The 24,880-nt window shown below is 43.7% G+C and overlaps 1 protein-coding gene across 7 annotated transcripts in view; it reads right to left on the minus strand.

Annotated features, from left to right (window-relative positions):
- Positions 1-24,880, minus strand: part of AFF2 (ALF transcription elongation factor 2) — a 398,976-nt gene that overhangs the window by 308,369 nt on the left and 65,727 nt on the right. The window contains exon 1 of one of the 7 annotated variants that reach the window (XM_077922545.1): positions 1,881-1,991. The exons of the other annotated variants lie outside the window; for them this stretch is intronic. The gene's annotated coding sequence lies outside the window, so the exon portion shown is untranslated. Of the gene's footprint in view, positions 1-1,880; positions 1,992-24,880 lie in introns of those variants that run through there. 7 annotated transcript variants of the gene reach the window in all.

Raw genomic sequence — 24,880 nt, forward strand, 5'->3', positions numbered from 1 at the left:
CAAGTTGACAAGGTAGGATTGTAACAGCATGCCGAAGACATCCTGAATATGCATTGTTAACACAGTACCCACCATGGATATGTTACGTACATGTGCCTTTGTTCAAAAGATTAATGGGTCTTCTTAATTCTCAAACACATCTAGATGAGTGTCTCCCAAGCACTTTTTTTTAGTAAAAGAGAACAAGATGAAAAAGCAATGGATAATTGAAAAGAACACCAATCTATTCTTGCATCATCAACATGCCCTACAACCTGTGTGCAAAGATTTCCAGGAAAGTACACCTCACAGAAAATTATGCATCTTACCACCAGTTGTTTCCCTGCTTAATAAATGAGTCTTAATTTCGCTGTTGCTGTTTTTCTTCCCCTTGCACAACACTGTTCAACCATCATATGTTCACTGGGACCATTCTGATTGCAAAGTGAATGGACTCTGATTTACACAACCATTTGTTAGCTTCTTTGAGATTTTTTTTTCTGGCTCCCAGGGCTGACATCAATGCAGCATAACTGCCTAAGCACTTTATTTCACACCAGTTTTTGATCATTCAAACTGTTAACTAATCATTTTGAGAAACAGTATGCTGTTAGACAGGAACAATCTACCATATTTTTTGCTCTATAAGACTCACTTTTCCCCTCCTAAAAAGTATGGGGAAATGTGTGTGCGTCTTATGGAGCGAATGCAGACTGCGCAGCTATCCAGAAGCCAGAACAGCAAGAGGGATCGTTGCTTTTGCTGTGCAGTGATCCCTCTTGCTGTTCTGGCTTCTGGGATTCAGAATATTTTTTTCTTGTTTTCCTTCTCCAAAAACTAGGTGTGTCTTATTGTCTGGTGCGTCTTATAGAGCGAAAAATACGGTAATTCTTATCAGCAGCCAAGATGTATACACTTACTTTTCTATGAATATATCTCTGTTGCCAAATGTGATCTCACACCTAGACATATCAGAAGGTGCCCTAGATTTAGCCTACTGTTGGCCTCACTTTCCACCCCAAAGGGGATTGGCCGTCACTGGGAAGTATCCAATTCCAATGGGTCTGCTCTGCATATGGCTAACTTTGGACTGGGACGCAATGCCATTTACTGCTAGCCATAAGAAGAGCCTGATGAATCATGCCAATAGCTCATCTAGGTCAGCATCCTCCACACCATGCATAACGTTATAAAGTTCTATCATATCACCTCTTACTCACATTTTCTCTATACTAAAAATCCCCAAGCACTCACAAGGGAGATGCTTCACCTCCTTGATCATTTTGGTTTTGTTGAATCAAAATGGTTAGAGCTGTTGAATCTCTCTTTGAAATCCAAGAGGCTTTCAAGTGCTTAACTTTGGCTAGATTGTGTCCTAACTGAATGACTCCAACAGAGGAATCTGCAACGCCAGACAAGTAGGCATTTTATTGCACAGTGCTTCTATCACTCTGTCTATTTACTAACAAGTTACCTTCTCCACTTGGGAGGACTCACTTATGCAGTGTAATGCATAAAGCCCAAGCTTTATCAACAATGCAAACTCTTCCAAGGTAAAGTCTAACAGTTTAATAAGATTACTCCTTCCTTTGCTCATCTATTATAGATTGAAGGAGCAATGCACTTATTGCCTTTGTAAGCTGCAGATGGATTCCCATTGATCCACAGGCCCCCAATACCGAGACGAACAGCTCTAGGAGTTCCAATATAAATTAATGCATTGGTTATGCAAGAATCTTCTGGGTGAGATTAATTACTTCTCAATAAATTAATTCTATCTCTGTTGAAGCCTTCCTTAATTGCTTCCACTTAGTATAGTAGCATCTGCTATATAAAAATAAACAATTTGCTGATAAGAATGCAAGATGCCTTGCATTCCAAATTGCAAAAGTATATCTTACCTCTTTCAACACCTCCTTGGAACTGGGAAGCCACAGCTCCCCTGTGTGAGAAAGGGGGGGGGGGACCCAGGAATGTCTGAACAGGAACCACCTGTCTGCTGTTCATTCCTTCCGGGGGGGACTCCTGGGCATTTGTTGCTGTTGTTTCTTCCTTAACAATGCTCCTGCAGTACTTAGAAGCTTCCAGCAACACCTGCTGCGTGTCTACACCCAGCTGAACTGGGTGATCAATCTGAACTGGTGGAAAAAGAGCAAGGGCAAAGAGGGCAAAGAGAGATATGTAGGGGTGGGGTAACAACTCTACTTTATCAAAGGGGGCGGTACAACATGGTGGTGGTTGCTGCCATATTCTTTCCCTGTTCAAATAGACTGGAAAGTCTTGGCAACAGTCCCCCTGGGTTGAAAATGCTGCTGGTCAATGACAGGTGGCAAAACAACAACTATCCAGGACTTGATCCTGGATGAAGCTGGGGGTGGTGGTGGTGGTAAAACTCTCTCAGCTTTGCCCTTTGGGGTTCTCTGTACAGCAGTATGCAAGGTCTGGGGTGTGGAATTGCAGTGGTCTACCATGATTGCATTCCTCTCACCAGGTACCTTCTCCTGCACTCTGCTGAGTTTGTGTGTGTGTATCTGAAGATGGCCAGGATGAGTACAGATCCTGTTGGTGCACCATACACCCCGCTGCTCAAGAATCTCCCTTCCTGAGCTAACTAGGGTGGTCTTGGGGTGGGTGCTAGAGTCCCCTAACTTGTTGTGGTGGGGGACTTTAATATTCACACTGAGGCTCTCCTGTCAGGATTGGCTCATGATTTGATGTCTGCCATGAAAACCATGAGTCTGCCCCAAGCGAATTCTGGACCTGTCCCTGCTGTGGGACACATTCTGGACTTGGTATGATAAGCATAGGGGGGAAAGTGGCCAAACGAAACATGGTTAAGCAAGGTTGTTGGGTTCAGGCATAACACCAAACCCTAGGTTGTCAAACAATAACTTGTAATCAAGCAACAAACCATAGCTTCACGCTGAGCTTGGTTGGCAGAAAAGAAAGTTTGGTTAATCTCCTGAGCTTGAACATTCAAACACACCATTGTCAGGCTTATTAAGATGCATGACTTAGGCACCGGTAGGGTTACTATATTTCAAAAAATGAAAATCCAGACAGAATAGTTGTTGAGCATTGGGGGGGAAAAGGGGGGGGGGACTTTTCTTGTACGTTTTTGAGCTATTTCTGAGGGAAATCGGCAAAAACAACACTACTGACATGGGCTGCCACACATCCAGAAAATATGGCAACCCTAGGCACTGGGTTCCACACAACATTTTTTAGGGGGGGAGTCACACGTGTGATGCCATGTGCATGACATGTACACATGGCATCACACAGCGACGGGAGGCTGTGGGGAAGCCTGATGGGGCCTACTGCAGCCACAGGTAGGCCCACTCGGGCCTGCCACAGCAAGGCCCGACGAGGCCTGGTCCCTCAAGATTGGGGGAGCTCAATCTCATCCCAACACACGGGGTTAGGGGGTAGCCTCATAGAGTTGGCACCTATGGTGTGTGAACCAGGCCACTGAAAGTACACACAGAGAGATACACACAAATATCTATCTATCTATCCAAGTATATTATGGATTTATTATTAACTGAATGCTACTTGTTTTATGTTGTCTCACCTTTCCAATGACTCTGCAACCATAACACCAGTATAAAATGCTTGTTTCATCATGTTTAGTATAGTTTGAGAAACCCCCTAGTGTTTCTTTTACTTATAAATACATAGAGTTGAAAGAATCAGAGACTCTACTTAAAATAATCCACTAAGTACCATCTGGAAGGAAATTAATTTTGAAGACGAGTTTATCAAGTTAATTTGGCTGATACAAACAGACAGATTTCAGGCAATTAACTAAATATTACCCCCTCCCCCGGTTTCAATTCATTATAGCAAATTAAACATTTTTTCCACTTGAAAGTGTTGTAGTGCTTACATCTAAAGCCTGAAGATGTGTTTATTATTGAATTGCTGCTTTGAAAGGAATCATTCTTCAACAGAATAAAACCAGAGGGTTAACTGGTACCATTTATAATAATTATAATAGTTGTGTGTTTTGGCTATATTTGTGAGGAAATGGGAGAGGGGGTGTTTATGCTTGCAAATCTTCACAGCTTCTGGCTGGGGAAGCAATCTGCTCATTCTCTGCTCTCTGTTGGGAATCAAGAGGTAAAGACAGAAACTCCAGGGATGAAGGGTGCATTCCATAGTGCTGTTGTCTACCAGGATTACATTTAGCTTGCAACAGCCTAAGAGTTCTTTAAAGTAAGGATGTCATCCACCTGGGAAACAAGGAACATAGCCTTTTGTGCTTTTAGGCTGCAATCCTATACAGTTTTCCTGGGAGAACTCAGTGGGGCTTATGACTGAGCAGACCTGTACAGGATGTCAATCTGTTGCATGCCCTCTTGGCGATCATTTGCCTGATAGACAAAGGCAATGGAGTATCCAGATTCTCTAAGGTCCTTGGGTAAGCCAACCTACTTGTGCGCTCCCCTCTCTTGCTGTATCTACTTCCTCACTGCCATGATGACCAGATCCACTTCCTCTTCCTTGCTACCAGCTGCTGGCTTGCCAGACAGAGACACAACTTGTTAGCAGGCAGATCAGCAAGCATGTTGCAGTGGTGAAGAGAAGAGGAAGGCTCAGAGGCCCTAAGGCAAGGAGAAACTTTTTCAATATGCACTTAAATGATGCCATGGGGGGGAGGGCTCCCACTGAATGTGCACATTGAACATTGACCCTTTTACCAACTACGTTTTACCCAGATGCTTGCTCTCTTGATCCCTTCTGTCTGTGCAGAGAAGACTCTCACCAAAAGAAACACCTAATGGGCTGTCAGGGACAAGAGCTAGGTCACAGGAGGTCAATTCAGGAGAGAGTCTGAACTGAGGAGCTGGGCCAAACATCAAATATATAGGGCCAGATGGAATGCTATTGGTTCCCTGCATCACCTGATCTCTGTTGGACTGGAGGCTCCACTACTGCCCTTGGGCTATTTACATTGGTGGTAATGCAGCACTGTTCCCTGCTTGCAGGTTGCCATGGTGGCATAGGGAGTAAAGAGCCTGGGTTCTGGTTCAAGCCTCTTGGTGCCTTAGAAGGACTAGTTCCCCATTTGTTTGGACAGCTTGCTGCAAAAAGAGTGCCCTGACACCACCACCTCCTCAGATTATCTACAGGGACCACTGAATAGCTTTCCCATTGAATGCAGCTGTCCAAGGGGAAGAGTCACTGGCTGGGAGGAACTCCCTGATGTTATAGCAATTTGCATTTCATTATCTCCCACTCTTGCAGAGTCACGTTTTGCATCTACCATTTCCCCATTTTAATGATTTCAACATTTTAATTCATGATTTCTGCTCATGTCAAGTCATGCGGTCAATACTGGGTGAATCTCTCCAGTGACAAAACAGATGCTAAATGCACCGAGAGGAAACCAAAATAAGGAAATATAGCAGTATCCATCCAATTAACCTATAAAGGGGAGAGAGACGATACTGTGAGAGTGTATTAGATGACTCTAGAGGGTTCTTCTTTTTCTTCCACTCTTCCCAACAAAATATTAGACCTTTTTGTACATTATATTGAACACAGGTACAAGCTGTGTCTACACAAGCACGTGTTTGTGTGAAATAACGACTTACCTGGGGCTCTGGGGAAGCAGGCTTTGCTGCCCAACATGGGCAGAATGTGGTCCTGGGGGACATGTTTGGCTTCTGTGTGGCTAGGGGTGGGATGTACGGGTCTTCCCTCCCGGCTGAGCAGGCATTGGTCCATGCAAATGGCCGATCAGTAGTCCTGGAGGAGGTGGGCTTGCGTACCCTTTAAATGAGGACCGTGCCCAGGGTACCCCTCTGGGATCACCAGGAGATTCACCACCCACCCAGTCGGTACACCCCTTGCTCAAAGGTGAGTGTGTAGGGCAGTATGAGGACCTTGATATGGTATGTCCGGTTGCTGTATTCACGGCCAAGGAGAATTTTCCCCAAATTGGTTGGTCTGCAGGTTTTTGCCTACCTCATAGCAATTGTCACAGCTTTGGCTGATTGGGTACCAGGACGGAATGTTTCTGTCCAGGTGTCCACACAGGGGTCTATGGGCCATAGAACTCTTCCCAGTGGTAGCTCTGGCGGAACACCTGAGGCACATCAGGGGGCGATTGCTAGTAAGGGTTGACCCCTGTCTTATGCATCAACCAGCAGACAGGCTGCTTGATAAATAAATAAGTGGATTTATTACACTAGTGTGCCTTTAATCGTGCAAACTTAAGGTTCTGGTATGCACTTGAATCCCTCCTGCAAAATACTGACAGTCTGGAGGCATCCTCAGTGTGGCAAAACTAATGTCTAGATATGGATATAAGAAGGCATTGTTTTCTGTTTGGTTCTCTACTCATCACATACAGCATTGTTTCCATCCTACCGTAGTTCAGTTTGTCTGCTTGGCATGCTGTCTTACTATATTGTTACTTGCCTGCACCATTGGGGATGAGACTGTCTACAAATGTATAGTTAGATCAGTGTGGCATTAGATGTACAATACTTGGTGGTTTATCTATGTTTGAAATTATATTTATCTAAATTATGAATTATCCCATTTACACTGAATCAAAATTCTGGACAGTCTGGTTTCTTTCATTTCCAGTTTGTTTCATTTTTCATCTCTTGAATTTACTTAGAAGCTGTGTGGTTTGTTGTTGTTTTTATAAAATAAAAATAAAAATTTAGAAGATCAAAATATCTCGGAAACATCTGAAAAGAGCAAAAGTCCCTAAACCTTTTCACCCAGAGCCTTTTAGCTGTAAAATGAAACAGACATTTCTTTCAGGTTTGTGATGCCATTCCAGTGTGTTAATGAACAGTAGAAGCTCAAATATATGGATTCGAACACTGTGTTGTTTCCACAGGCCTACAGCGATGTTTGGCACAGATTGTACTCTCTGAAGTTTTGCTTTGTTCTCTGGATTTATTTTATACGGGTCAAAAGATCAGCCTACCTGCCCATATCTGTCACAGATGCCTAAGAGCACCACAACTTACAACTCAGTCTGGAAACAAGACGAGGGGGAAGTTTGTGAAAACGAACAACCAGCTGCCAATCTCATTCTACTATCATGCCGCTTGATGCTGGAAGGCTGGAAAATTCAGAGCTAATGGTAGCGGCTGGCTTCTGTGTCTACTTTTTCAGACACACCATGCTAGAACTCTCTCTTCCTTTGTACAGCCTCTCCCGACGGACACATGAAACACATCGGCGAAGCTCATTATCGCCGACAGCCCAGTAAGCACACACAGAAATCCTGCTGGCAGCCAGCAGGACTCTATGAGTGCATGCGAAAAGATGCCTTCTGCAGCAAGAGAAAAGATGGGAAGCGAATGGCCACCTGAACAGAAGGGTTATCATCTTCATTTGTGCAACCTGGGAAAGTTCAACTTACTGAGACAGGAGAGCAAACGGAGAGGGGTATGCTGCCTTCAACCAGCAGTTGTTGTTGTCCATTAGGGCTGGAAGAGTGGAAGGCAGAGAAGTCAATGGCAGGTGGAGCCAGAACCAAGGCTTCACAGAGCCACAGCCAATGACAGGCAGAGTGGATTAATGCTAGTTTTGTTCCCTCCGCCTCCTCCCGAGTTCTGCAAGGGCAAAACTGCAAGGGAGAAGGAATCTAGCAAGCAGTGCCACCAGCTGGTCTGGTTGTAAGAAGGCAGGGAGTTGGGTGTTAGCTGAGGGGAGACTGAGGCTGGTGTGGCGGTGTCACGTTTGCCCTAATGGCTCAGCCTCTACTGCAGAGCTTTCCAAATAATGTGTTGCGACACATTAGTGTGTCAGCTGCAGTGTATAGGTGTGTCATGTGAATGCTCCCCATGCTCCACCCGGGGCCGGAAAAGGGTTAGTTTAACCTTTGGTTTGCTAGTAAAACTGAATTACTGTGTTGCGACATGATGCATGTCTTAAAAGTTTCTCATCAACATGAAAAGTTTGGAAAGCTCTTCTCTGCTGTCTATAACCCATTATACTGCCACATTAACAGGAGACATGGGGAGATGCCTCATTAAAAAAAAAAAAAAAACACTGGAGAGCAAGGCCCTCAACAAAGTTACATGCACTGTAAAAAGCCAGTAGTTGAGAGAGGGACCAAGGGAAAGCTGGGGTGAGGTGTGGGGGAGACTCCCCTTAACTGGAAGTATCGGGTAATCTTAGGTTCAGACCAGTAAAAACACAAAACTGCAAGTTCCTTCAGAAGCTCTGGGTGGCATTCAACTAAGTTTATGCACAGGAAACCTACTGAATGAATGAACCTGACTAAGTTAGCTCTGTCTGCTAACACAAAAGCACGGCCAGTGGCTGCTCCTGCTGCCTCCCAGCGATTATCACTGCACTCTGTCTAATGGTAGAGCTGGCCCTGGAGGCTATTAAAAATGCATGTCAATATGCACAGTTAGTAGACGGATCTTTTACTGGCAGAAATTGCCACCATATTACTTAATGTTCCCAATACATCATTTTAGGAAAGAGGGTTTTTTTTTTTTTGGTTTTTTTAAAGTATGTTCTACTTTTACCCTTCAACAAGGAGCTGCTCAGAGTGCTTAGCAATCTCTAGAAATGAGCACAAAAAAGGCAACAGGAATACAGTAAGTCGTTTTTAAAAGATGCTAAAAGGCGCCAAGACCAAAAAGCATCATCAAAAGAACAAACAGCCAGAGCTAAGAATAAATAAACTAAATTAAACTACAGTTGAATTAAAGGCTTCTTGTTGTTGTTGTTTTTATTAAAAATGTCCACAAACCCTGGCAAAACATCAGGAGAGGAAGGTAACCAAACCTCTTGAAGCAAGAATTTCCACAGATAGGGCACTACTGCAGAGAAAGCCCTCTTACAGGTTGCCACCAACTGTGCCTCAAATGGCAAAGAACTTTTAATAACTGATTGATTGCTTTTTAGTGTTATATTGGAGAGATTTTTTTTATTATGTATTGTCACTGCACTACTTTTTTAGACTTTATGTGAAACGCTTTGAGCACACCTGTGTTTGTGGAAAATATGATAGATTAAGAAACTTACTATGACTGTGACCCCATCTGCACTATACACACTTAAAGCAGGATTATACCACTTTAATTGCCATGGTTTTCCCCACCCCTAAAGAATCCTGGGAACTGCAGGGGTGTTGTTAGGAGGCCCCTATTCCACTCCCAGAGCTAGAATTTCCAGAGTTCCCTGGGAAGTGGGGTGGATTGTTCCCCCAGGCTGAGAATGTCTGTCAGGTTAGGCCCATGAGTCAGGGGTTTCCCCAAAAACATGCCATTTACTTTCTCCCATATATAAATGTAAATGTAAATGCCAGTCACCCTTACGTTTCCTCCCAACAACAGTGGAGTGGAAAGGAGACCTACCGTATTTTTTGCTCCTAAAACGCACTTTTTCCCTCCTAAAAAGTAAGGGGAAATGTGTGCGCGTCTTATGGAGCGAATGCAGGCTGCACAGCTATCCCAGAAGCCAGAACAGCAAGAGGGATCGCTGCTTTCGCTACGCAGTGATCCCTCTTGCTGTCCTGGCTTCTGGGATTCAGATTTTTTTTTCCTTCTTTTCTTCCTCCAAAAACTAGGTGCATCTTATGGTCTGGTGTGTCTTATACAGCAAAAAATACGGTACTTTGGCTAACAAGAAGCCTGTCAACAGGCCAAATGTGTCTCTCTATATGTCATTTGAGTGTTTCTGTGATCCCTCCATACATGCCCTCCACATCATTATTGACAAACATTTTGCTAATATTGTAATATTAGTAGCTAAATGCCAGGGCCCAGCTGGGGAAATATCACTAGCAACATAGTTTTGGTTTGTACTGCTCTCCATTTCCGAAGAAGACAGGTATTATGCAGCATGCAGTGTTATCACCTCAGAATGCCACTTAATACCATCTAATACAAAACAAGGCTTTAAAGCCCCATATCATAATTCAGCAGAACATCCCTTATCTCTCCTGATAGTGAATCTCGAGTAGCAACTACATGTTATTGTGTTTTAGGGATTGACATTTTGCGTGAACATGCTGATTTTCTCTTCAAGGCATAGACAATTGGCGTTTTATGCCAGGGAACACTTAAGCCAACAATGGCTCCTATCTGTCTGAGATATTCCGGCAATTGCCAACGTGAATTTCATTCCTCCACCCTCCACTCTTCATCTTATGACATCAATAGTGAGCCGGCTTTTCTTTGATAAAAATAAAAATACCAACGAGACGACTTCATTCTCCTGTCACAAATTGTCAGAAAGATTGAGGAACCACGTCAAAACAAAGATGTGTTCGTGACATGAGAAAAAGTGGTAACAAAAAGCTCTGCACTCAGACGAGAGAAGCAGCACAATACCCAAATCTGAACGCATATTGTTGAGACGCTGAATTGCAGCAGCACCTGCTCCCTCTGGCCATATGTATAAAGCCTGGTAGCAATGTGACAGTGGTCAGTGGCAAGTCACCACTGATATTCCTCTCTTCCATGAAATTGTCTAATATTATTTTAAAGATGTTGGTTGTTGGCCATTGCTACCTCTTGCGAGAGTGAAACCAAGAGTTTAACACTGCACTGCTGCATGACGAAGTGCCAAGTTCTTCTGTCTGTCCAGCGTCCAGCTTCATGGGTTGGATCCGAGTTCTACTATTACGAGAGAGGAAGAAAAACTCTTATCCCTTCTCTGCCTCTGAACAGGGGCAGAGGAAGGTGGGTGCTATGCGTGTGGGCCGCCTGGGAGAGACACAGTGGCTTGGGTGCACACAGGCTCCACACTGCCCAAATAGTCTGCCTGCTGCCTCCCCCCCATCTGTAGGGCAGCTGAGTGGGAGGAGGCAGGCAGACTCCAGAGGCCCCATGGTGTGCCCTGCCCCTATGGGCGGCTTGTCCCGCCCCTGGGCGTGCCGCCCCAGGCGCCTGAGCGGCTTCCTCCGCTGCTGCCTCTGAATGGAAGTAGCTGGGAATCACAGGCGGGGAGACAGCTGTTGCACTTAGATCCTGTTTTTGTGTTTCCCACAGGCATCTAGTTGACCACTGTGAGAACAGGATTCTGGACTAGATTGGCCATCGGTTTGATGCAGCAGTAATCATGTCCTTATCTACCATGGGTTAAATGTCACCATTTCCTGGTTGACTTTCACTGCTCGTTTTCCCTTCTGGTGTTCCTGAAAAGGATTATAAATCATTTCAATCTGCTTTCAGATGCTAGCTATGTCTCGGTTGCTGCTGCAGTTTGGAAGCTGTTTTCTATTTTGATGCAGAGTTTTTGTTTCGTTTTACAGGGATAGTTTCGAATTGTTCTATTATTGCCTCTGAGTTATTTCATTGTAAAAGCTTTTAATAATAATAATAATAATAATTTTTTATTTATACCCCGCCCTCCCCAGCCAAGGCCGGGCTCAGAGCGGCTTACAAGCAATAATAAAAACAAGATGAATGATTACAACTTAAAAACAAAAATAAAAATACAACATTAAAATAATGGAACATTAAAATATTAAAATGAATTGTGAAATCAGTGTAAAAATGTGCAAACAGAAAAATAAATAGATGGACAGCAAATAAAGCAAGGCATGCTCCTGTGTATTATAGAAGTTGTGGGCAATTGACCCCTTAAGATTATTCACTCGGTTTGTGGACAGAAAGAAAGGAGGGCACATTTCACAGAATTTCTTCTGTGAGAGGAGAAATTTCCCAACAGTTTTTCAGGTGCAGGGCTCACCAAAAGCACAGCTTCTTTCTTTCTTCCCCTAAGAGTGGTATTTTATTGGGGGGGGCACCCCCTATGTTTTATACTCCACAATGCCCCCGACTTTGCAACAATCTGGGAAATGTCCATCTACCTTCCTTTTTCCTAAATGGGGGAGAAAAATAAAAAATAACCAATTTTCCCCCAGAAAGCATTTTACATATACAGATGTATTACTGGCATGATAAAATCTGGCATATAGCATTGCGGGAGAAACTTTACCACGAACTACCACTGATGAGGGGACAATGAAAAATTGATCAATCTGCAACAACTTGATTTCCCTTTATTGACTATACAAATGCACAGGATCATGATAGGATGGTCCCAACAGCTTATAAATTGGTGTGGATATCCTGAATTCTATGGAAAAAAATTTTGTCTGCCTTTGCCAATTGGAAATCTTGTAATTTGTAAAAAGAAAAAAAAGGGGAAGACAACACTTATAATATTCAAACACTGCTTTTGAAAGCTTGTTAAGTTATATTATTTGTATCGCAGTATTTTATATTGCACCCTGAATTGCAGTGAGGGGTCTGAATCCTGTTTATCTCTGTAGTGGGGGTGGTTTATTTATTTGTTGTATTATCTTAAGTTTACGTGATAGCTTTCTCTTTTGAAATATGCAGAAGCCAAAAGAGAACTAATGAATTTTTTAAGAGTCTTGTGAGAAAAATTCAGTTCAGCTCTATTTCCAATACCCAAATCCGTATCAGGAAATGATTATCTCAGAGACATAGCATTACCCATATGTCTTTTAGGTGTCTATTTAGCATTAGAAATGCCCATGAATGTCCACTGAATGGTCCATTTTGCAGTGACCACCCATGGGAAAGAGAACTGCAGGCAGTTCTGACCAACTAGGAGCAAACTCTTAACAGTAGCTCTTGACAAGCTCTTAGCTAGGATGTCACCTGACTATGCCAAACTAACCAACTTCTCCTTCCACCTATATACTATCAAGGACCTGCTGATGTTTTCTCTTTAAGCAACTTGCTGGTATGGGAAGGTTCCTGATGCCTTTCTTCAGTTCTTTACACCTCCTCCCAAGTCCTCCTCCTTATTCTAGCTTCCCCCTTCTCAGCTTGTCCTGCCATGACATTAGCTTGCCCCTGGACAGCGTACTGGTAATGATTCTGCCCATGTCATACTATTTACACATAGGCTTCACACCCATTTGGTTCTTTTCCTGTCCCCAGTTGCCACCTGAGCCCTCTGCCACTGCTAAAACCAGGGAGCACCTAATACATTTTGCTGCCTGAGGTAAAGGACAAGATGGCACCTCTCGTCCCGTTCTATGTAAAAAAGTTGACAGAACAGGCAGTCAAATCTTACTTCAATGCTAGTGACCAGATAGCATCCTCCGCTGTGCCTGAGGCATTGTGTTAGTTTAGAGGAATCAAGGCAGACCATGCCACCAGAGGGAAATGGTGCTGCTTCCCCTGCAACTGATGCCTGGGGAAGTCCTCTCACATTGCCTAACAGTAGGGCTGGCCCAGAAACAGAACATCCTACATCCAAGGCCAGCTCAAGACATTTTGCTGCCAGAAGTGAAGGACAAGATGGTGCCCTCCTGCAAGGCACATACAGAAAAGCCAATTGTACTGACAGTTGGATCTTACTACTATATTGGTGAAAGGAAAGTATTTTCCACTGCACTTAAGGGCAGCAGTCTAGCATAGTGGGTACAGGACAGCATATGCCACCTGAGGCAGTGGGTACAGGACAGCATATGCCACCTGAGGCAGCTGCTTCATTCTGCCTCATCATAGGGCCAAGTCTGCCTACATCCAATATGTGCAAAGGAGGCTGGCTCAGAATGGCATTATGAGCACAGTCAACAATGTACTCTGGGTTTTCCCCCCTTCCAAAATTTGGTAAATGTGTTGGCACCTCCATGAATCTTATATCTCAGACCTGGCATGAACAACAACAAAGCCACTATTTGTATACAGCAACATCCCCAGTGCTTGAGAGGTGATGGGGAGGAAAATATAGCTATATTAAGTATTCAAGGAACATTCCAACACATTTTCGGCAAGATATTTTTAACTCTCCCTCCATACATAAAATGTACAAATACACAAAAGGCTTTCTTAATTGGCCCGTTTTATGTACCAAGGAATAATGGTCTTAAATGGGTTGAAGAGAATGCCACATTTATCTCTCCAGTGAGGGGAAGACATGATGATTCAGAAACTGAGAAGCCAGGAGGATTGAGTCACGAGTGGAATATATATTGCTCCTTTTCAATATATTATGTATTCCATTCCTACTGCAGTTCCCTAAAGGCATAACTAGAATGAGACGGGGTAGGGGCAAAATCTAAATGTTTCATTTCTACTCGACATAAGTCATCTTCCCACACCCTACCTTTTCCTTTTAGTTTCTGTTAAAACCTTTTCTTGTCCCCAGAATTCTTAATCACAGACAATGAGTTTTTAGCAAGTGTGCAAACTCTCAGCTATCACAATAACCTTAAACAGGTTTCCTCTTCCCACAAATGAAGATGGCTCAAGGCCTATTCCTGCTTTTTAATCCAGAGTCAAGAGTAGTGATGTCAGGGAAATTCAATGAAAACAGAAAAAGAAGCAGAAGTTACTGAAGTTTGCATGTTTGTCTGGGCTCAGGAACAGAAAATAAATACAGGACATAGAATCAGTCTTTGTTCACATGGGAGGGGGGCGGTCTGCAAACGTTACATGATGAAAGACTTTTAAACATTATTTTGGTGTTTCATTTACAATGTAAATTATGAAGTAGGTTAAATAGTCATGCAACTTAAATAGCTGACAGTGAGATGACTAAAGTAGTATTTGGTGGAAACCAAACTGTAGAGGAATGAAAACAGTGATGATGGTGTTGAATCAGGATAGGAACTACTGCCTTTCAGCTCTCTAATCAGTAGAGTATTCTCAAAAATCTAAACCCTGCTAGGGATCTCCTACTGAACATGTAAGCAGGCAGTGATGGCTCAAACTATTTCTGGTCCATGTCGGTGTAAGTCTGTACAGTCACAATGCCACTTTGATCCACATTTGGATGGCATATTGAGTTAACACAAGAGCATGCTAGTGTCCTTCTCCCATTGCTATTCCACTTGCCATGGAGAGTAACCCATGGAGACTAACCATCTGAAGTGAAAAGAAATGTGGAAGCTCCCTCTTTGTTCTTTTCTGAAATGTGCAGGGAGCCTCCACAGATACAGAACAGTGTGTGTGTGTCATGAGAACAGGAAGGGGGCAGAGCTACCACTCTCATCGCCACACCACCATTTTCCATTTTTTAAAACTCTTAACAGGAATGTCTGAAGAGGGCTCCTCTCTTCCCTTACACAGATGCACTCATCTGAGAAAATGAAGCATTTCCATGAAAACAAAAACATCTCAAACAAACGAAATATAGACAAATGTGTGGGAATGTTGGATTCTGTTCATTGTGGGAAAGTGTTTCTTCTCCTATTGTCAGATGTGTTTAGTTTTGTTTTTTGTCCTGTGGGCCATTCAGTCTGCTTGGATTGGTGAATTAACACCAGTAGAAGCTAGACTTTAAGGCATCCCGTCTGCGAAAGAATACACTACAGATGGGGTTGACTTATTGGGAAAACACATATATATGAAGCATCTCATTTCCATTCCTCAGGCTCATAGCTTCAGTTCGGGGATTACTTCGGCAGAATGTCCTCCCTCCTCCACAAGTGAAAGTTCAGTCTCTTGCATTAACTTGAGGGTGATGGAAGGAAAGAAAGAAGAGAGGAAATCAGCAGGTAATATTTCCTTCCCTTTCAAGAGAAAGACAAAGCTTCATGAAGTGAAGAGGGTTCAGCTATTCCCAAAGCAATCTTTTGTTACTGACAGTTCTGTGTGCTGTGCTATGGTTTGTGGGTCTGCTTTGCCCATGGCAAGTCAGGTAAGAGCCTCAAGCATCTGTAATTTAAAATTCAGTTATGCTCCATCAAGTAGCCTTACGCTGGGATGGCATCCATTTCTGTTTTTCTTATTTTACAGACTTCTTCTTTTTTTTTTAATGCTTTTCTGTCTCTCTTTCCACTCTCCACACCCCCGGCTGCCGAGATTCAACTCTTGCTCACTTTGGGGGTCTGGCTGTGAAATTAAAATGCAGTGCACGCATATCAACAGTTTAGGACAGAGAACAGCAAGCACACACAGAGCTCATAACTCCAGCTTGTGGCTTCCATTTCAGCTATGGCATTAGGAAAGCTACCACCCTCCCCACACTTTCTGACATGAAATCTCAGTCTTCTGCATTTATATGAGTTTAATGGGGATGATTCGGAAGGAAGAGCAAATCTGCCGGTTTTAGTTTCTCATTTTTCCAACCTTAACTTCAGTTTTCTGCATTTCTCCACCATTTATGGGGTGTGGATGTTTGTTTGAATTTTTTTTTAAATGCCCCAATAAATGCATTTTTGGCACACATTGCTCGATAGCATTGCAAAATTCAGTGGTGTGATGCACATTTCAAACAATGGCTGTTCAGATCCTGTTTTGGAAAGTGCAAAATTAAGTTTGTTCACATTTAAATGTAAACAGAATCAAATTTCTCCCCCAGTCCTACTGAAATGGGGCAGGAACAGCCAGTCTGCATTCCTTTGGGATGCTGGATGAAGCAGACAGGCTTAAACATCCCTTTTCACCCTACTACTGCCCTAGCTACTTTGGCTTTTTGTTTGTGGGGTCTTTGGTGCAGGGCAGAAGAATTTGCCAGGGGGAAAGCACTTAGCCACCCCTGAACTAAAGCTTTAGGTAAAGGTAAAGGTACCCCTGACCATTAGGTCCAGTCATGAACATCTCTGATGTTGCGCACTCATCTCGCTCTATAGGCCGAGGGAGCTGGCGTTTTGTCTGCAGACAGTTTCTGGGTCATGTGGCCAGCATGAGTAAGCTACTTCTGGTGAACCAGAGCAGTGCACGGAAACGCCGTTTACCCTCCCACTGGAGCGGTACCTATTTATCTACTTGCACTTTGACATGCTTTCAAACTGCTAGGTGGGCAGGAGCAGGGACCGAACAATGGGAGCTCACCCCGTCGTGGGGATTCAAACTGCCAACCTTTTGATCGGCAAGCCCTAGGCTCAGTGGTTTAAACCACAGCGCCACCCGTTGTCCCACTGAACTAAAGCTTTAGTCTTAACCATATAAGAGGCAGGGACACTTTTAATGTTGATGGGGCAAATTTTAAACAGCAATCCGGGAACGAACAACAAAATTGCTCATTTTTAAAAGGAATTTCGGCTCCTGCATGTTAAAGTAATACCTCTTCCTCAGAGAGTCTACCTCCATACCACCAGGGTCATAAGCCCCTCCTCCTCCTCATCGTCATCATCACTGCTGCCACCTACTTGCTTGCTGGGCAGTCAGTCAATGAGGTAGCTGGAAGTGGGCCCTCTTCCTTTTCCTCACCAGCACTATAGCCTGGTCCAGAATGAGAAGTAGTCACACAAGCAAGATAACTAGGTGCAGTGGTAAAGAAGAGCATTTCCAAAGCATGCACCCTGCAGGAGCCTGGTCCCTCTGTAGTTGGCTGACCATAACATCAGCACTAGCTCAAAGACAAAAGAAAAAAATAGAGGTGCTTCTGTTGAGATTTGGGATGGGGAAAGGCACTAATACTGAAATACCATACACAAAAGCAATTCCTGCAAGTTCCCCGGCAACAAGTATTGATTGTTAAACCCTCTCTGGGAATGGTAGTTGGGGGGGGGGTAGGGCTCTTCTAGCAACTCTCAGCATTCTTCACAAACTAGAGCTCCCAAGATTCCTTGTGGGAGGCCATGTCTGTTTAAAGTGGTGCCACAGTGCTTCTAATGTATGGTGTTTATGTGACCAGAGGCAAAGATCATCATTTAGCAACAAAATATAGGTGCTGAGTTATATGTTGTCATCTCTACAGAAAGCCAAGATGGCCCATCGCAAGAAACAGGCAGCAGGGAGAGATTTTCATTCTCTTTTTGGCATCCTGCCGGCAGCCTTCTTTGCAAAGTAAATATTTAGCATTGAGTGAAACCACTTGACAACAGTTTACAAGAGCTTCCAAGCACTGCAGATTACATTTTACCTTAAACCATTTGACAGAATCGAGTTGACACTTCTGATTGTTAAGCTTCTCTGGAGACACCTGCACCTAGCTTCCACTAATACTACAGTCCAATTTCAGACTTCACTTACACAGGTGCAAGTTCCATCAATGCCAAGGAAGAAGTCTGGCTGCAACAAGCCACAATTTGGCACAGCATACAATTTATTTAATATTGAGCCCAGAATGGGCTATCTCGTTTCTTTTGAATATACAGGGTGACATGAACTCTTGCTTCACAGTGACTTGCCTAAACTCCTTTTGATCCAATTTCTCTTTGTTGGTTAAAGATTGAAACTAAGTAATATCCTTGGGTTAGCTAAAATAAAATCCTACAACTATCTTCTGGAGCAATGCTCTGTAGAAATGTTTACCAAAGAAGATGGATGTGGGTATTATATTCTGCATGTCCCATGCAGAAATTTCACTGATGCATGACAGATGACAGGTTCCAGTGGAAACAAGAGTACAAAAGAAGTCATAGCAAATAACATAAACCAAAACCAACCAAATGCTCCTTCCTAGACCCCATCAGTTTCAGTGTCATTTCAATGTATTTTAGTGGGTTTATGTGGCATCCTGGGAATCTTTGGGTTGGATTATATAAATAGAGATTACTATTATTATTAATATGGTAACAACAACAACGCATGCAATTTTAAAACACAAGTACATATGGGCATCTCCTCCATGCAGAAAAAGTCTTCATCAAGCACATATACCACAGGATCTGTGAAGATTGCAAATCTGCTTTTTTGGCTATGGGTGAACACATTGGGAAGGGTGGTCATTTCTGGGGAACAGGATTCCCCCCCCCCCTTCCATGGAGGAGAATTTAAGGAGGCTCGTTCTGTTGCCTCCTGGAGCAGCCTTTGCATTATTACTCTTCCATGAACAAAACTGGCTGTCCAGAATGCCTTCATTTCCATCTCCCTTTCCCTTTTGCAACAAGACTTTATGGCATAAATATCAGCACTTTTCTTCCCCTTTTACTATTTCCTCCCCTAGTACTTTGACATTATGAAAGGTACAAAGCCCATGCTGGGATATAAGACAGCCACTTAACATACCGGATTGCTTCCTTAGGAACACGATGTTGAAATTCAGATTTTCTAAAAATGTTGGGAGGAGAAACTCCAATCCAAAGGGAAGTCGAAAGAGTTAACTTGCTAACTGGCAGGAAACCAGTGAAGACCAACAGCAGGGTGGGGGAAGCAAATGGGTTACGAGATTACTGGTTATCAATTTGGCAATGTCAAGAGAGCAAGCAAGTAATTATTATTAAAGCCGAGTAAACCTGAGTAGAGCAAATAAGTGAGGGTGAAGTACTACTAAGAACTTTTAAAAGGTTTGTTTGTTTGTTTGTTTGTTTTACAATCAAGCAGTATATGTAGCAGCAGCAGCAGCACTAGTAGTAAATTACTTATAACCCGCCTGGCTGACTGGGTGGCCCCAGCCACTCTGCACAGCTTCCAACAGAATATAAAAGAACACATGATACACCACACATTAAAAACTTCCCAATACAAAGTTGCCTTCCAAGATCTATGGAAGGTCGTATAATTGGTTATCTCTTTGACAACTGACAGGAGGGCATTCCACACGATGGACACCACTACCAAGAAGGCCCTCTGCTTAGTTCCCTGTAGCTTCACTTTTCTCAGTGAGGGAACCGCCAGAAGGCCCTCAGAGCTAGACCTCAGTGTCTAGACTGAATAATGAGGGTGGAAACGCTCCTTCAGGTATACAGGGCTGAGCCCATTTAGGGCTTTGTAGGGCAGCACCAAAATTCTGAAATATGCTTAGAAATGTAAAAACTTTAATATTTCTTGTTTGGCGCAGTACCATCTCAAGCATCACCAGGAAAGTTGGTTGATATTTCTGTCTTACAAGACTGGCTGAGCTCACACAGCATATGAAACCACAAGTGGATAAACCTCTTTCAGCCCAAGGACTGCATTGCCTTCTATGGTACACAGATCCAAAGTGAACAGTGCCAGAAGCAAAAGTGGGCAGAGCAATGAATGTTAATTTTGTACAAGTGACTAATTTCTCCACACACACACACCCTCTGCTCTGTCCTCCATTAAGGCTAGCAAGAAGCTAGAGTTCAGGGTTCAAGGACCTATTCTAGCCAGGCAAAAGCCTTGAAGGAGGTTTCAAAGCAGAGATGGTGAAGGGTATGGCCTGTGGAGAGGGATGTGGCCTGGACCAAGTCCTGGGAGCCAAGTAGAGAGGGCTGGAGGGCCACATGTGACTGCTGGGAATGAGGTTCCCCATCCTTGTATTAAACCACAGTTTAAAGCAAAATATGGTTCCATGTGAATGAGCAGTAGGATGGTGCACACTGCTTTAAGAGTTCCCTCAGCCCTCTTCACCTGCTCCTGCTGCTGCCATGCTGTGGACAAAACAAGCCAAAGTTTGGCTTATCATGTCATCCAAACCTGACTTGTACTTTGTTTCCCCCCAAACAAGTGGGTAAGCCAAAAATAAGCCTTGGTAACTACTGATCATGGTTTGTTTGGAGAGAGAAAAAGAGTAACACAATTGTTATTGTTTTAAGGTTCTTTTTTTAAAAAAAATATTTTCTTTACTGCCTTACAAACCATCTTGAGGGCATGTGCATAAAATTAAAAGTTATAAATCCTATAAAGAGATAAAAATAAGGCCACATTTCTAATGGGCTCTCTTATGTGCTGGTTCCAAGGCCAAGACCTGGGGGAGATTTCACCACTGGGTTCCTTGAAACCCTGCAAGGAGAGATGAATCATCAGCAAACTTCTCCTCCATCTGATACCGGGTGCATGGAGAGGCTGCACTTTTAATAAAGAAGCAGCTGCCTCTGGCTGAATGATTAATCAATACCAGTAAGCTGACATCTTAAGAACTTGCTGCACTAAAGCATTTCTTTTCTTCCCCACCCTGCATCTACAAATAAAGTGCTCTACCATTTGACTAAAGCCTTGTCAACTTGACTGGGGGGAGGAGAATAATAATAAGAAAATACGTTCAGAATCCTATTTAAATGACATTTGCAAGGAATAAGATTCTATCCCGGCTGCGGCTCCTTATCGCTAATAATAACATCAGATGAGTGGATTTAGACCCGATGATTAGCAGCAGTGGCCTTTTTTTACCCCCTCTGAGTCCTTCTTAGAACAGCTCTTTCCATCTGTCTAGTCCAGCTCTCCTCTCCTTGCATGGGCTGATAATTAGGTCTTAAAATGGAGCTTCAGTGGATACCATGTGGAACAGTTGGACAAAGCCTCATTATTGCTAAGTCAGTACAAAACATTTATCAGATCCGACTGCTTCTCCCCCAAGATCAAAATACTGGGGTATTTGTTGTTATAGGCACAAGGTGCTTATGGATCACATATTGCAAAATGTTTAGGGAAAGTGAGCACCTGCACAAAGAAATGTATTTAGAACTCCCACAAGGGAGGCTGAGCCACTTAATGACGCAGTGATAACAAGGGGTTTGTGTACAGCAGTACACAAAAACGTAAGAAGAGTCTCCTGAATTATAGCCCATATTCCCCTCATGGAGCTACAATTCCCAGAGTAGTGTAACAGTCAATCCCTCTTTACAGGAAACACTAGGAGTTGTAGCTTTGTAAGTGGAATTGGGGTCTCCTAACAACTCTCAAGAGTGTTTAAAATGGTGTCATGATGCTTTCAGTGTATGGCATGAATGCGACTGAAGTTTCTAAAATCTGGAATGAGACAACTCCAAACAACTGAGCAGCAGTATTACGTAATTTCTTAGAGGCAACTTTTGAATCAACATATATCATATAAAATTTATAAAACACTTTGGCTTTTGTGCCACCTTTAAGAAATGGAGATAGTTTATGTGATGCAATGTTTAGCTTTAATCTCATTAACAGTACATCTTCAATGTGGGCAGAGTAACAGGCATGAATCTTACTTCTGTACAGTGGACGATATTCCACCCACTCTGACACCTTTCTGCATCCAGGCAAGCGAGAGAGAGGCACTATCATAGTTCAAGGACATATGCCAGTTGGGCAAAGGAACTTGAGGATGCCATGGAGCAGGGCAGGTGAGAGGCAAGGGCTGGGGAGGGGGAGGTGCCTGTGAGCCAAGTAAAGAGACTTGAAGGCTCAAGAGGAGACAATATGCTTCTGAACACCAGTGGCTGGAAAACGCAGCAGAGGAGTGTGTTGTTGTGCTCAAGTCCTACTTGCAAGCATTACAGCATCTGGCTGGCCACTGTGGCAACAGGATGTTGGACTAGATGGGCCATTGGCCTGATCCAGGAGGCTCCTCTTATGTATTACCATAGTACACACACCCTGGCCATCACTACATCTTTAAATGGCTCAGCCTCCCTAGTTAGTCCCAGTTGGGCTGACGCAGGTTCCCAAATTGGGGAACACCAGCTCTCCTCACACTTCTTGACCCAATCAATGCCATAGGCAAGCTCAGGGTTGGGGTGGGGATGTCCTTCTTTTCAGTGGAAAAGGTTCGCACATCTTACAGGGAAGAGGGCCCATCTCCACTGTAATTCATCTTTGTCTTATTAGCTTAACTTGTTCTTCAGATATTTGCCCACTAGCACTCCCATCCGAGACGGTGAAGGGGCTCCATGTGCCAACAACCACTGCATTAAGATGATAGCAACGGATTATTATAATTAAGACTCCGGCTGTGTTTAATTAATGGCTTGTCTTTAAATGCAAAAAGAAAGGGTGACAGTATAAATGCCAAATCCTCTTAAGCAGCAGTTCTGGAGTGCATTTTAGAACTTATCTGAGTTTCAATGCTTGCCTTCTGCTTTTGGTTTTAGAATCTCTTTCCTTCTCAGCTGTGCTACTTAATGGCAATTTAAGCTAAAAACTGACAGTTCCCTCTCTCCGTGGTACAAATTCTGCACTACAGAATTACAGCAGTTTTAAGTGTTGCAGATTTTTGCAAAACAACCTTGGGGACTGCAGCTTTGCAAAGCTGTTGTGAATTATTTGTAAGCGATTCTAAGTCCAGTGTTCCTTGATGGATGGAGAGCGAAAGAGAGAGCAATTGTTGCAGGAGCATAGGAAGATGTCTTATATTGGGGTAGGGCTATTTGTTCATCTATAGCCCAGCACTGTCTGCTGACTTGACAGCAGCTTTTCAGGGCTCTTGGGAAGAAAGCGATCTTTCCCTTCACCTGTTAACTGATCTTTTTAGCAGGAGATACCAGGGACTGAACTTGGGAGTTGTCTGCATGCAAAACAGATGCTCCAATGCTTCACCACTGAGAATGAGGCATGTTGCTGTCTCCCCAGAGCTGAAAGCCAGGTATTGCCAGTCCAAAGGCTTCTAACCCCCTGCTAATAAAAGGGGGAAATGCTTCATGAGCCATTTATTTAAAAAAACTTTTTGTGTACAAAGAACACACAGAGGCCTAAGGATGAAGTGTTGATGGCAACTCACTGGGTTAAGTCCCAGCCCCATGGCACAGTCATGTGGTAGAGCACATACCATTAACAGCACCAGTTCCTGAGGGCTGAGCCCTTTTGGGGGCCATCAGTATTTTTGGGGTCACCTCCCCATGTTCCAAAACCCCAGAGACTGAGTATATGGCTCCAGTGGCTGGCTCCTCCTCCTGCTGTCATGGAGGGAGCCGAAGCAGCCTCCCACCAGTTGCAGCACCCAGAGTAGGCACAGGAGGAGCTACCAGCCATTTAAGCTGCAGGACCACTGAGTTTGGCTCTGCCCCCAGCTCCTTCCAATGTCCTGATGTCATGTACATGACGTTGGGATGCCAGCTCCTTGTGGTGGTGCTCTTGGTTGCATATGGGCTTTGGTCGGTGTCCAACAATGCCAACCCAATACAGACTAAGCTATGCTAGATGGTCAAATAGTCGAGCATAGTATAAAAGATCTCCTGCTCCTGGTCCAAGCACCAGAAGCTCATGCATGTCAATCATGCCTGGAACTGTTTCATGTTGCCAGTATAGACAAGACTATCAGTCCCTTCTAGATTCTAAACTGTGGTCTGTGAACCTTATTCAGATGGTCTACAGCATGCCTGAGGATCTGAGGCAACATGTCCAGCGCACTGAACATTCATATTGACCTTTAACTGTATATTTATTGCTGTCTTATTTCTTATGTTGTATTTTATGGCACTGCAGTGTGAATCCTGTGGAATTGCAATGGCTGCAACAATCAGAAAAATCAGCTATTTTATAATGGTCCATGTGGGGAAAATGTTTGGGAACCAATGATTTAGAGGAAGGCTCTTTTTTATGACCACTTCTGCTGACTTTGGCACACAGTGACACCCCCCCCCCCCCAAAAAAAATAAAACTGTAGAAGAACTGTGCCATCCCTATTAGTTCAAACTGACACACTGGCAGCTAATGTGTTTGGTGCGGTACGTTGCAGGCACTGGTGGGAACATGTACGCATAGGCACAATATGATTGGGGATATCTTTGTTTTCATTCCTAGTCCATTCCCGCCTTTCATTTCCAGATATTTTGTTCCTTCAACCAAACCATTCTCAAGAGAAGCTGCCACCTGAACAAGTCTTCAGTAAATACTGCAAGCTTGACAACAGCTGCACACCAAAGATAAGCCCTGCAGTTTTCATGAAACCAGGTTATTTGCACATCATGCAAATCTCTTAACTGCTGGGTTAGTTTTGTTTTTAGCAAGCTGCTGATCAGGCCTAACTACATCCAAAAAAACCAAGACAAAACACAAAATTTGTTGCTTAAGGGCAGTGGAAACTCTGTTGATGTCTGATGAAAAGAACCTGACTCTAGCCCAGGGATGGGAAGGATGTGAAATCAAGGACAGCATCCATAGCCACTAAAAGCCATCATCTGGATCCCTCTGATCAAAGGACAGCCTATTTACTTCTCCACAAATCTGAAAGTGTTTCCTGTTAGCAAGAAGCCAAAGGCTATCTAGGCCTAACCCAGATCACCATGTTCTGAATTCAAAAAGGCAACCCCACCCCCAGGTGGCAAGAAGCAGAGGAGCCAGGGCACAGCTGGAGGTCTGGGGTGGGGAGTGTGGGGGTGGGGGTGGGGTGGGGAGGAACCTAGTAGGATCAGGTGGGCAGAACCTGTATG

This window comes from Podarcis muralis, chromosome Z (assembly GCF_964188315.1).
Source record: "Podarcis muralis chromosome Z, rPodMur119.hap1.1, whole genome shotgun sequence".
Lineage (NCBI taxonomy): Eukaryota > Metazoa > Chordata > Lepidosauria > Squamata > Lacertidae > Podarcis > Podarcis muralis.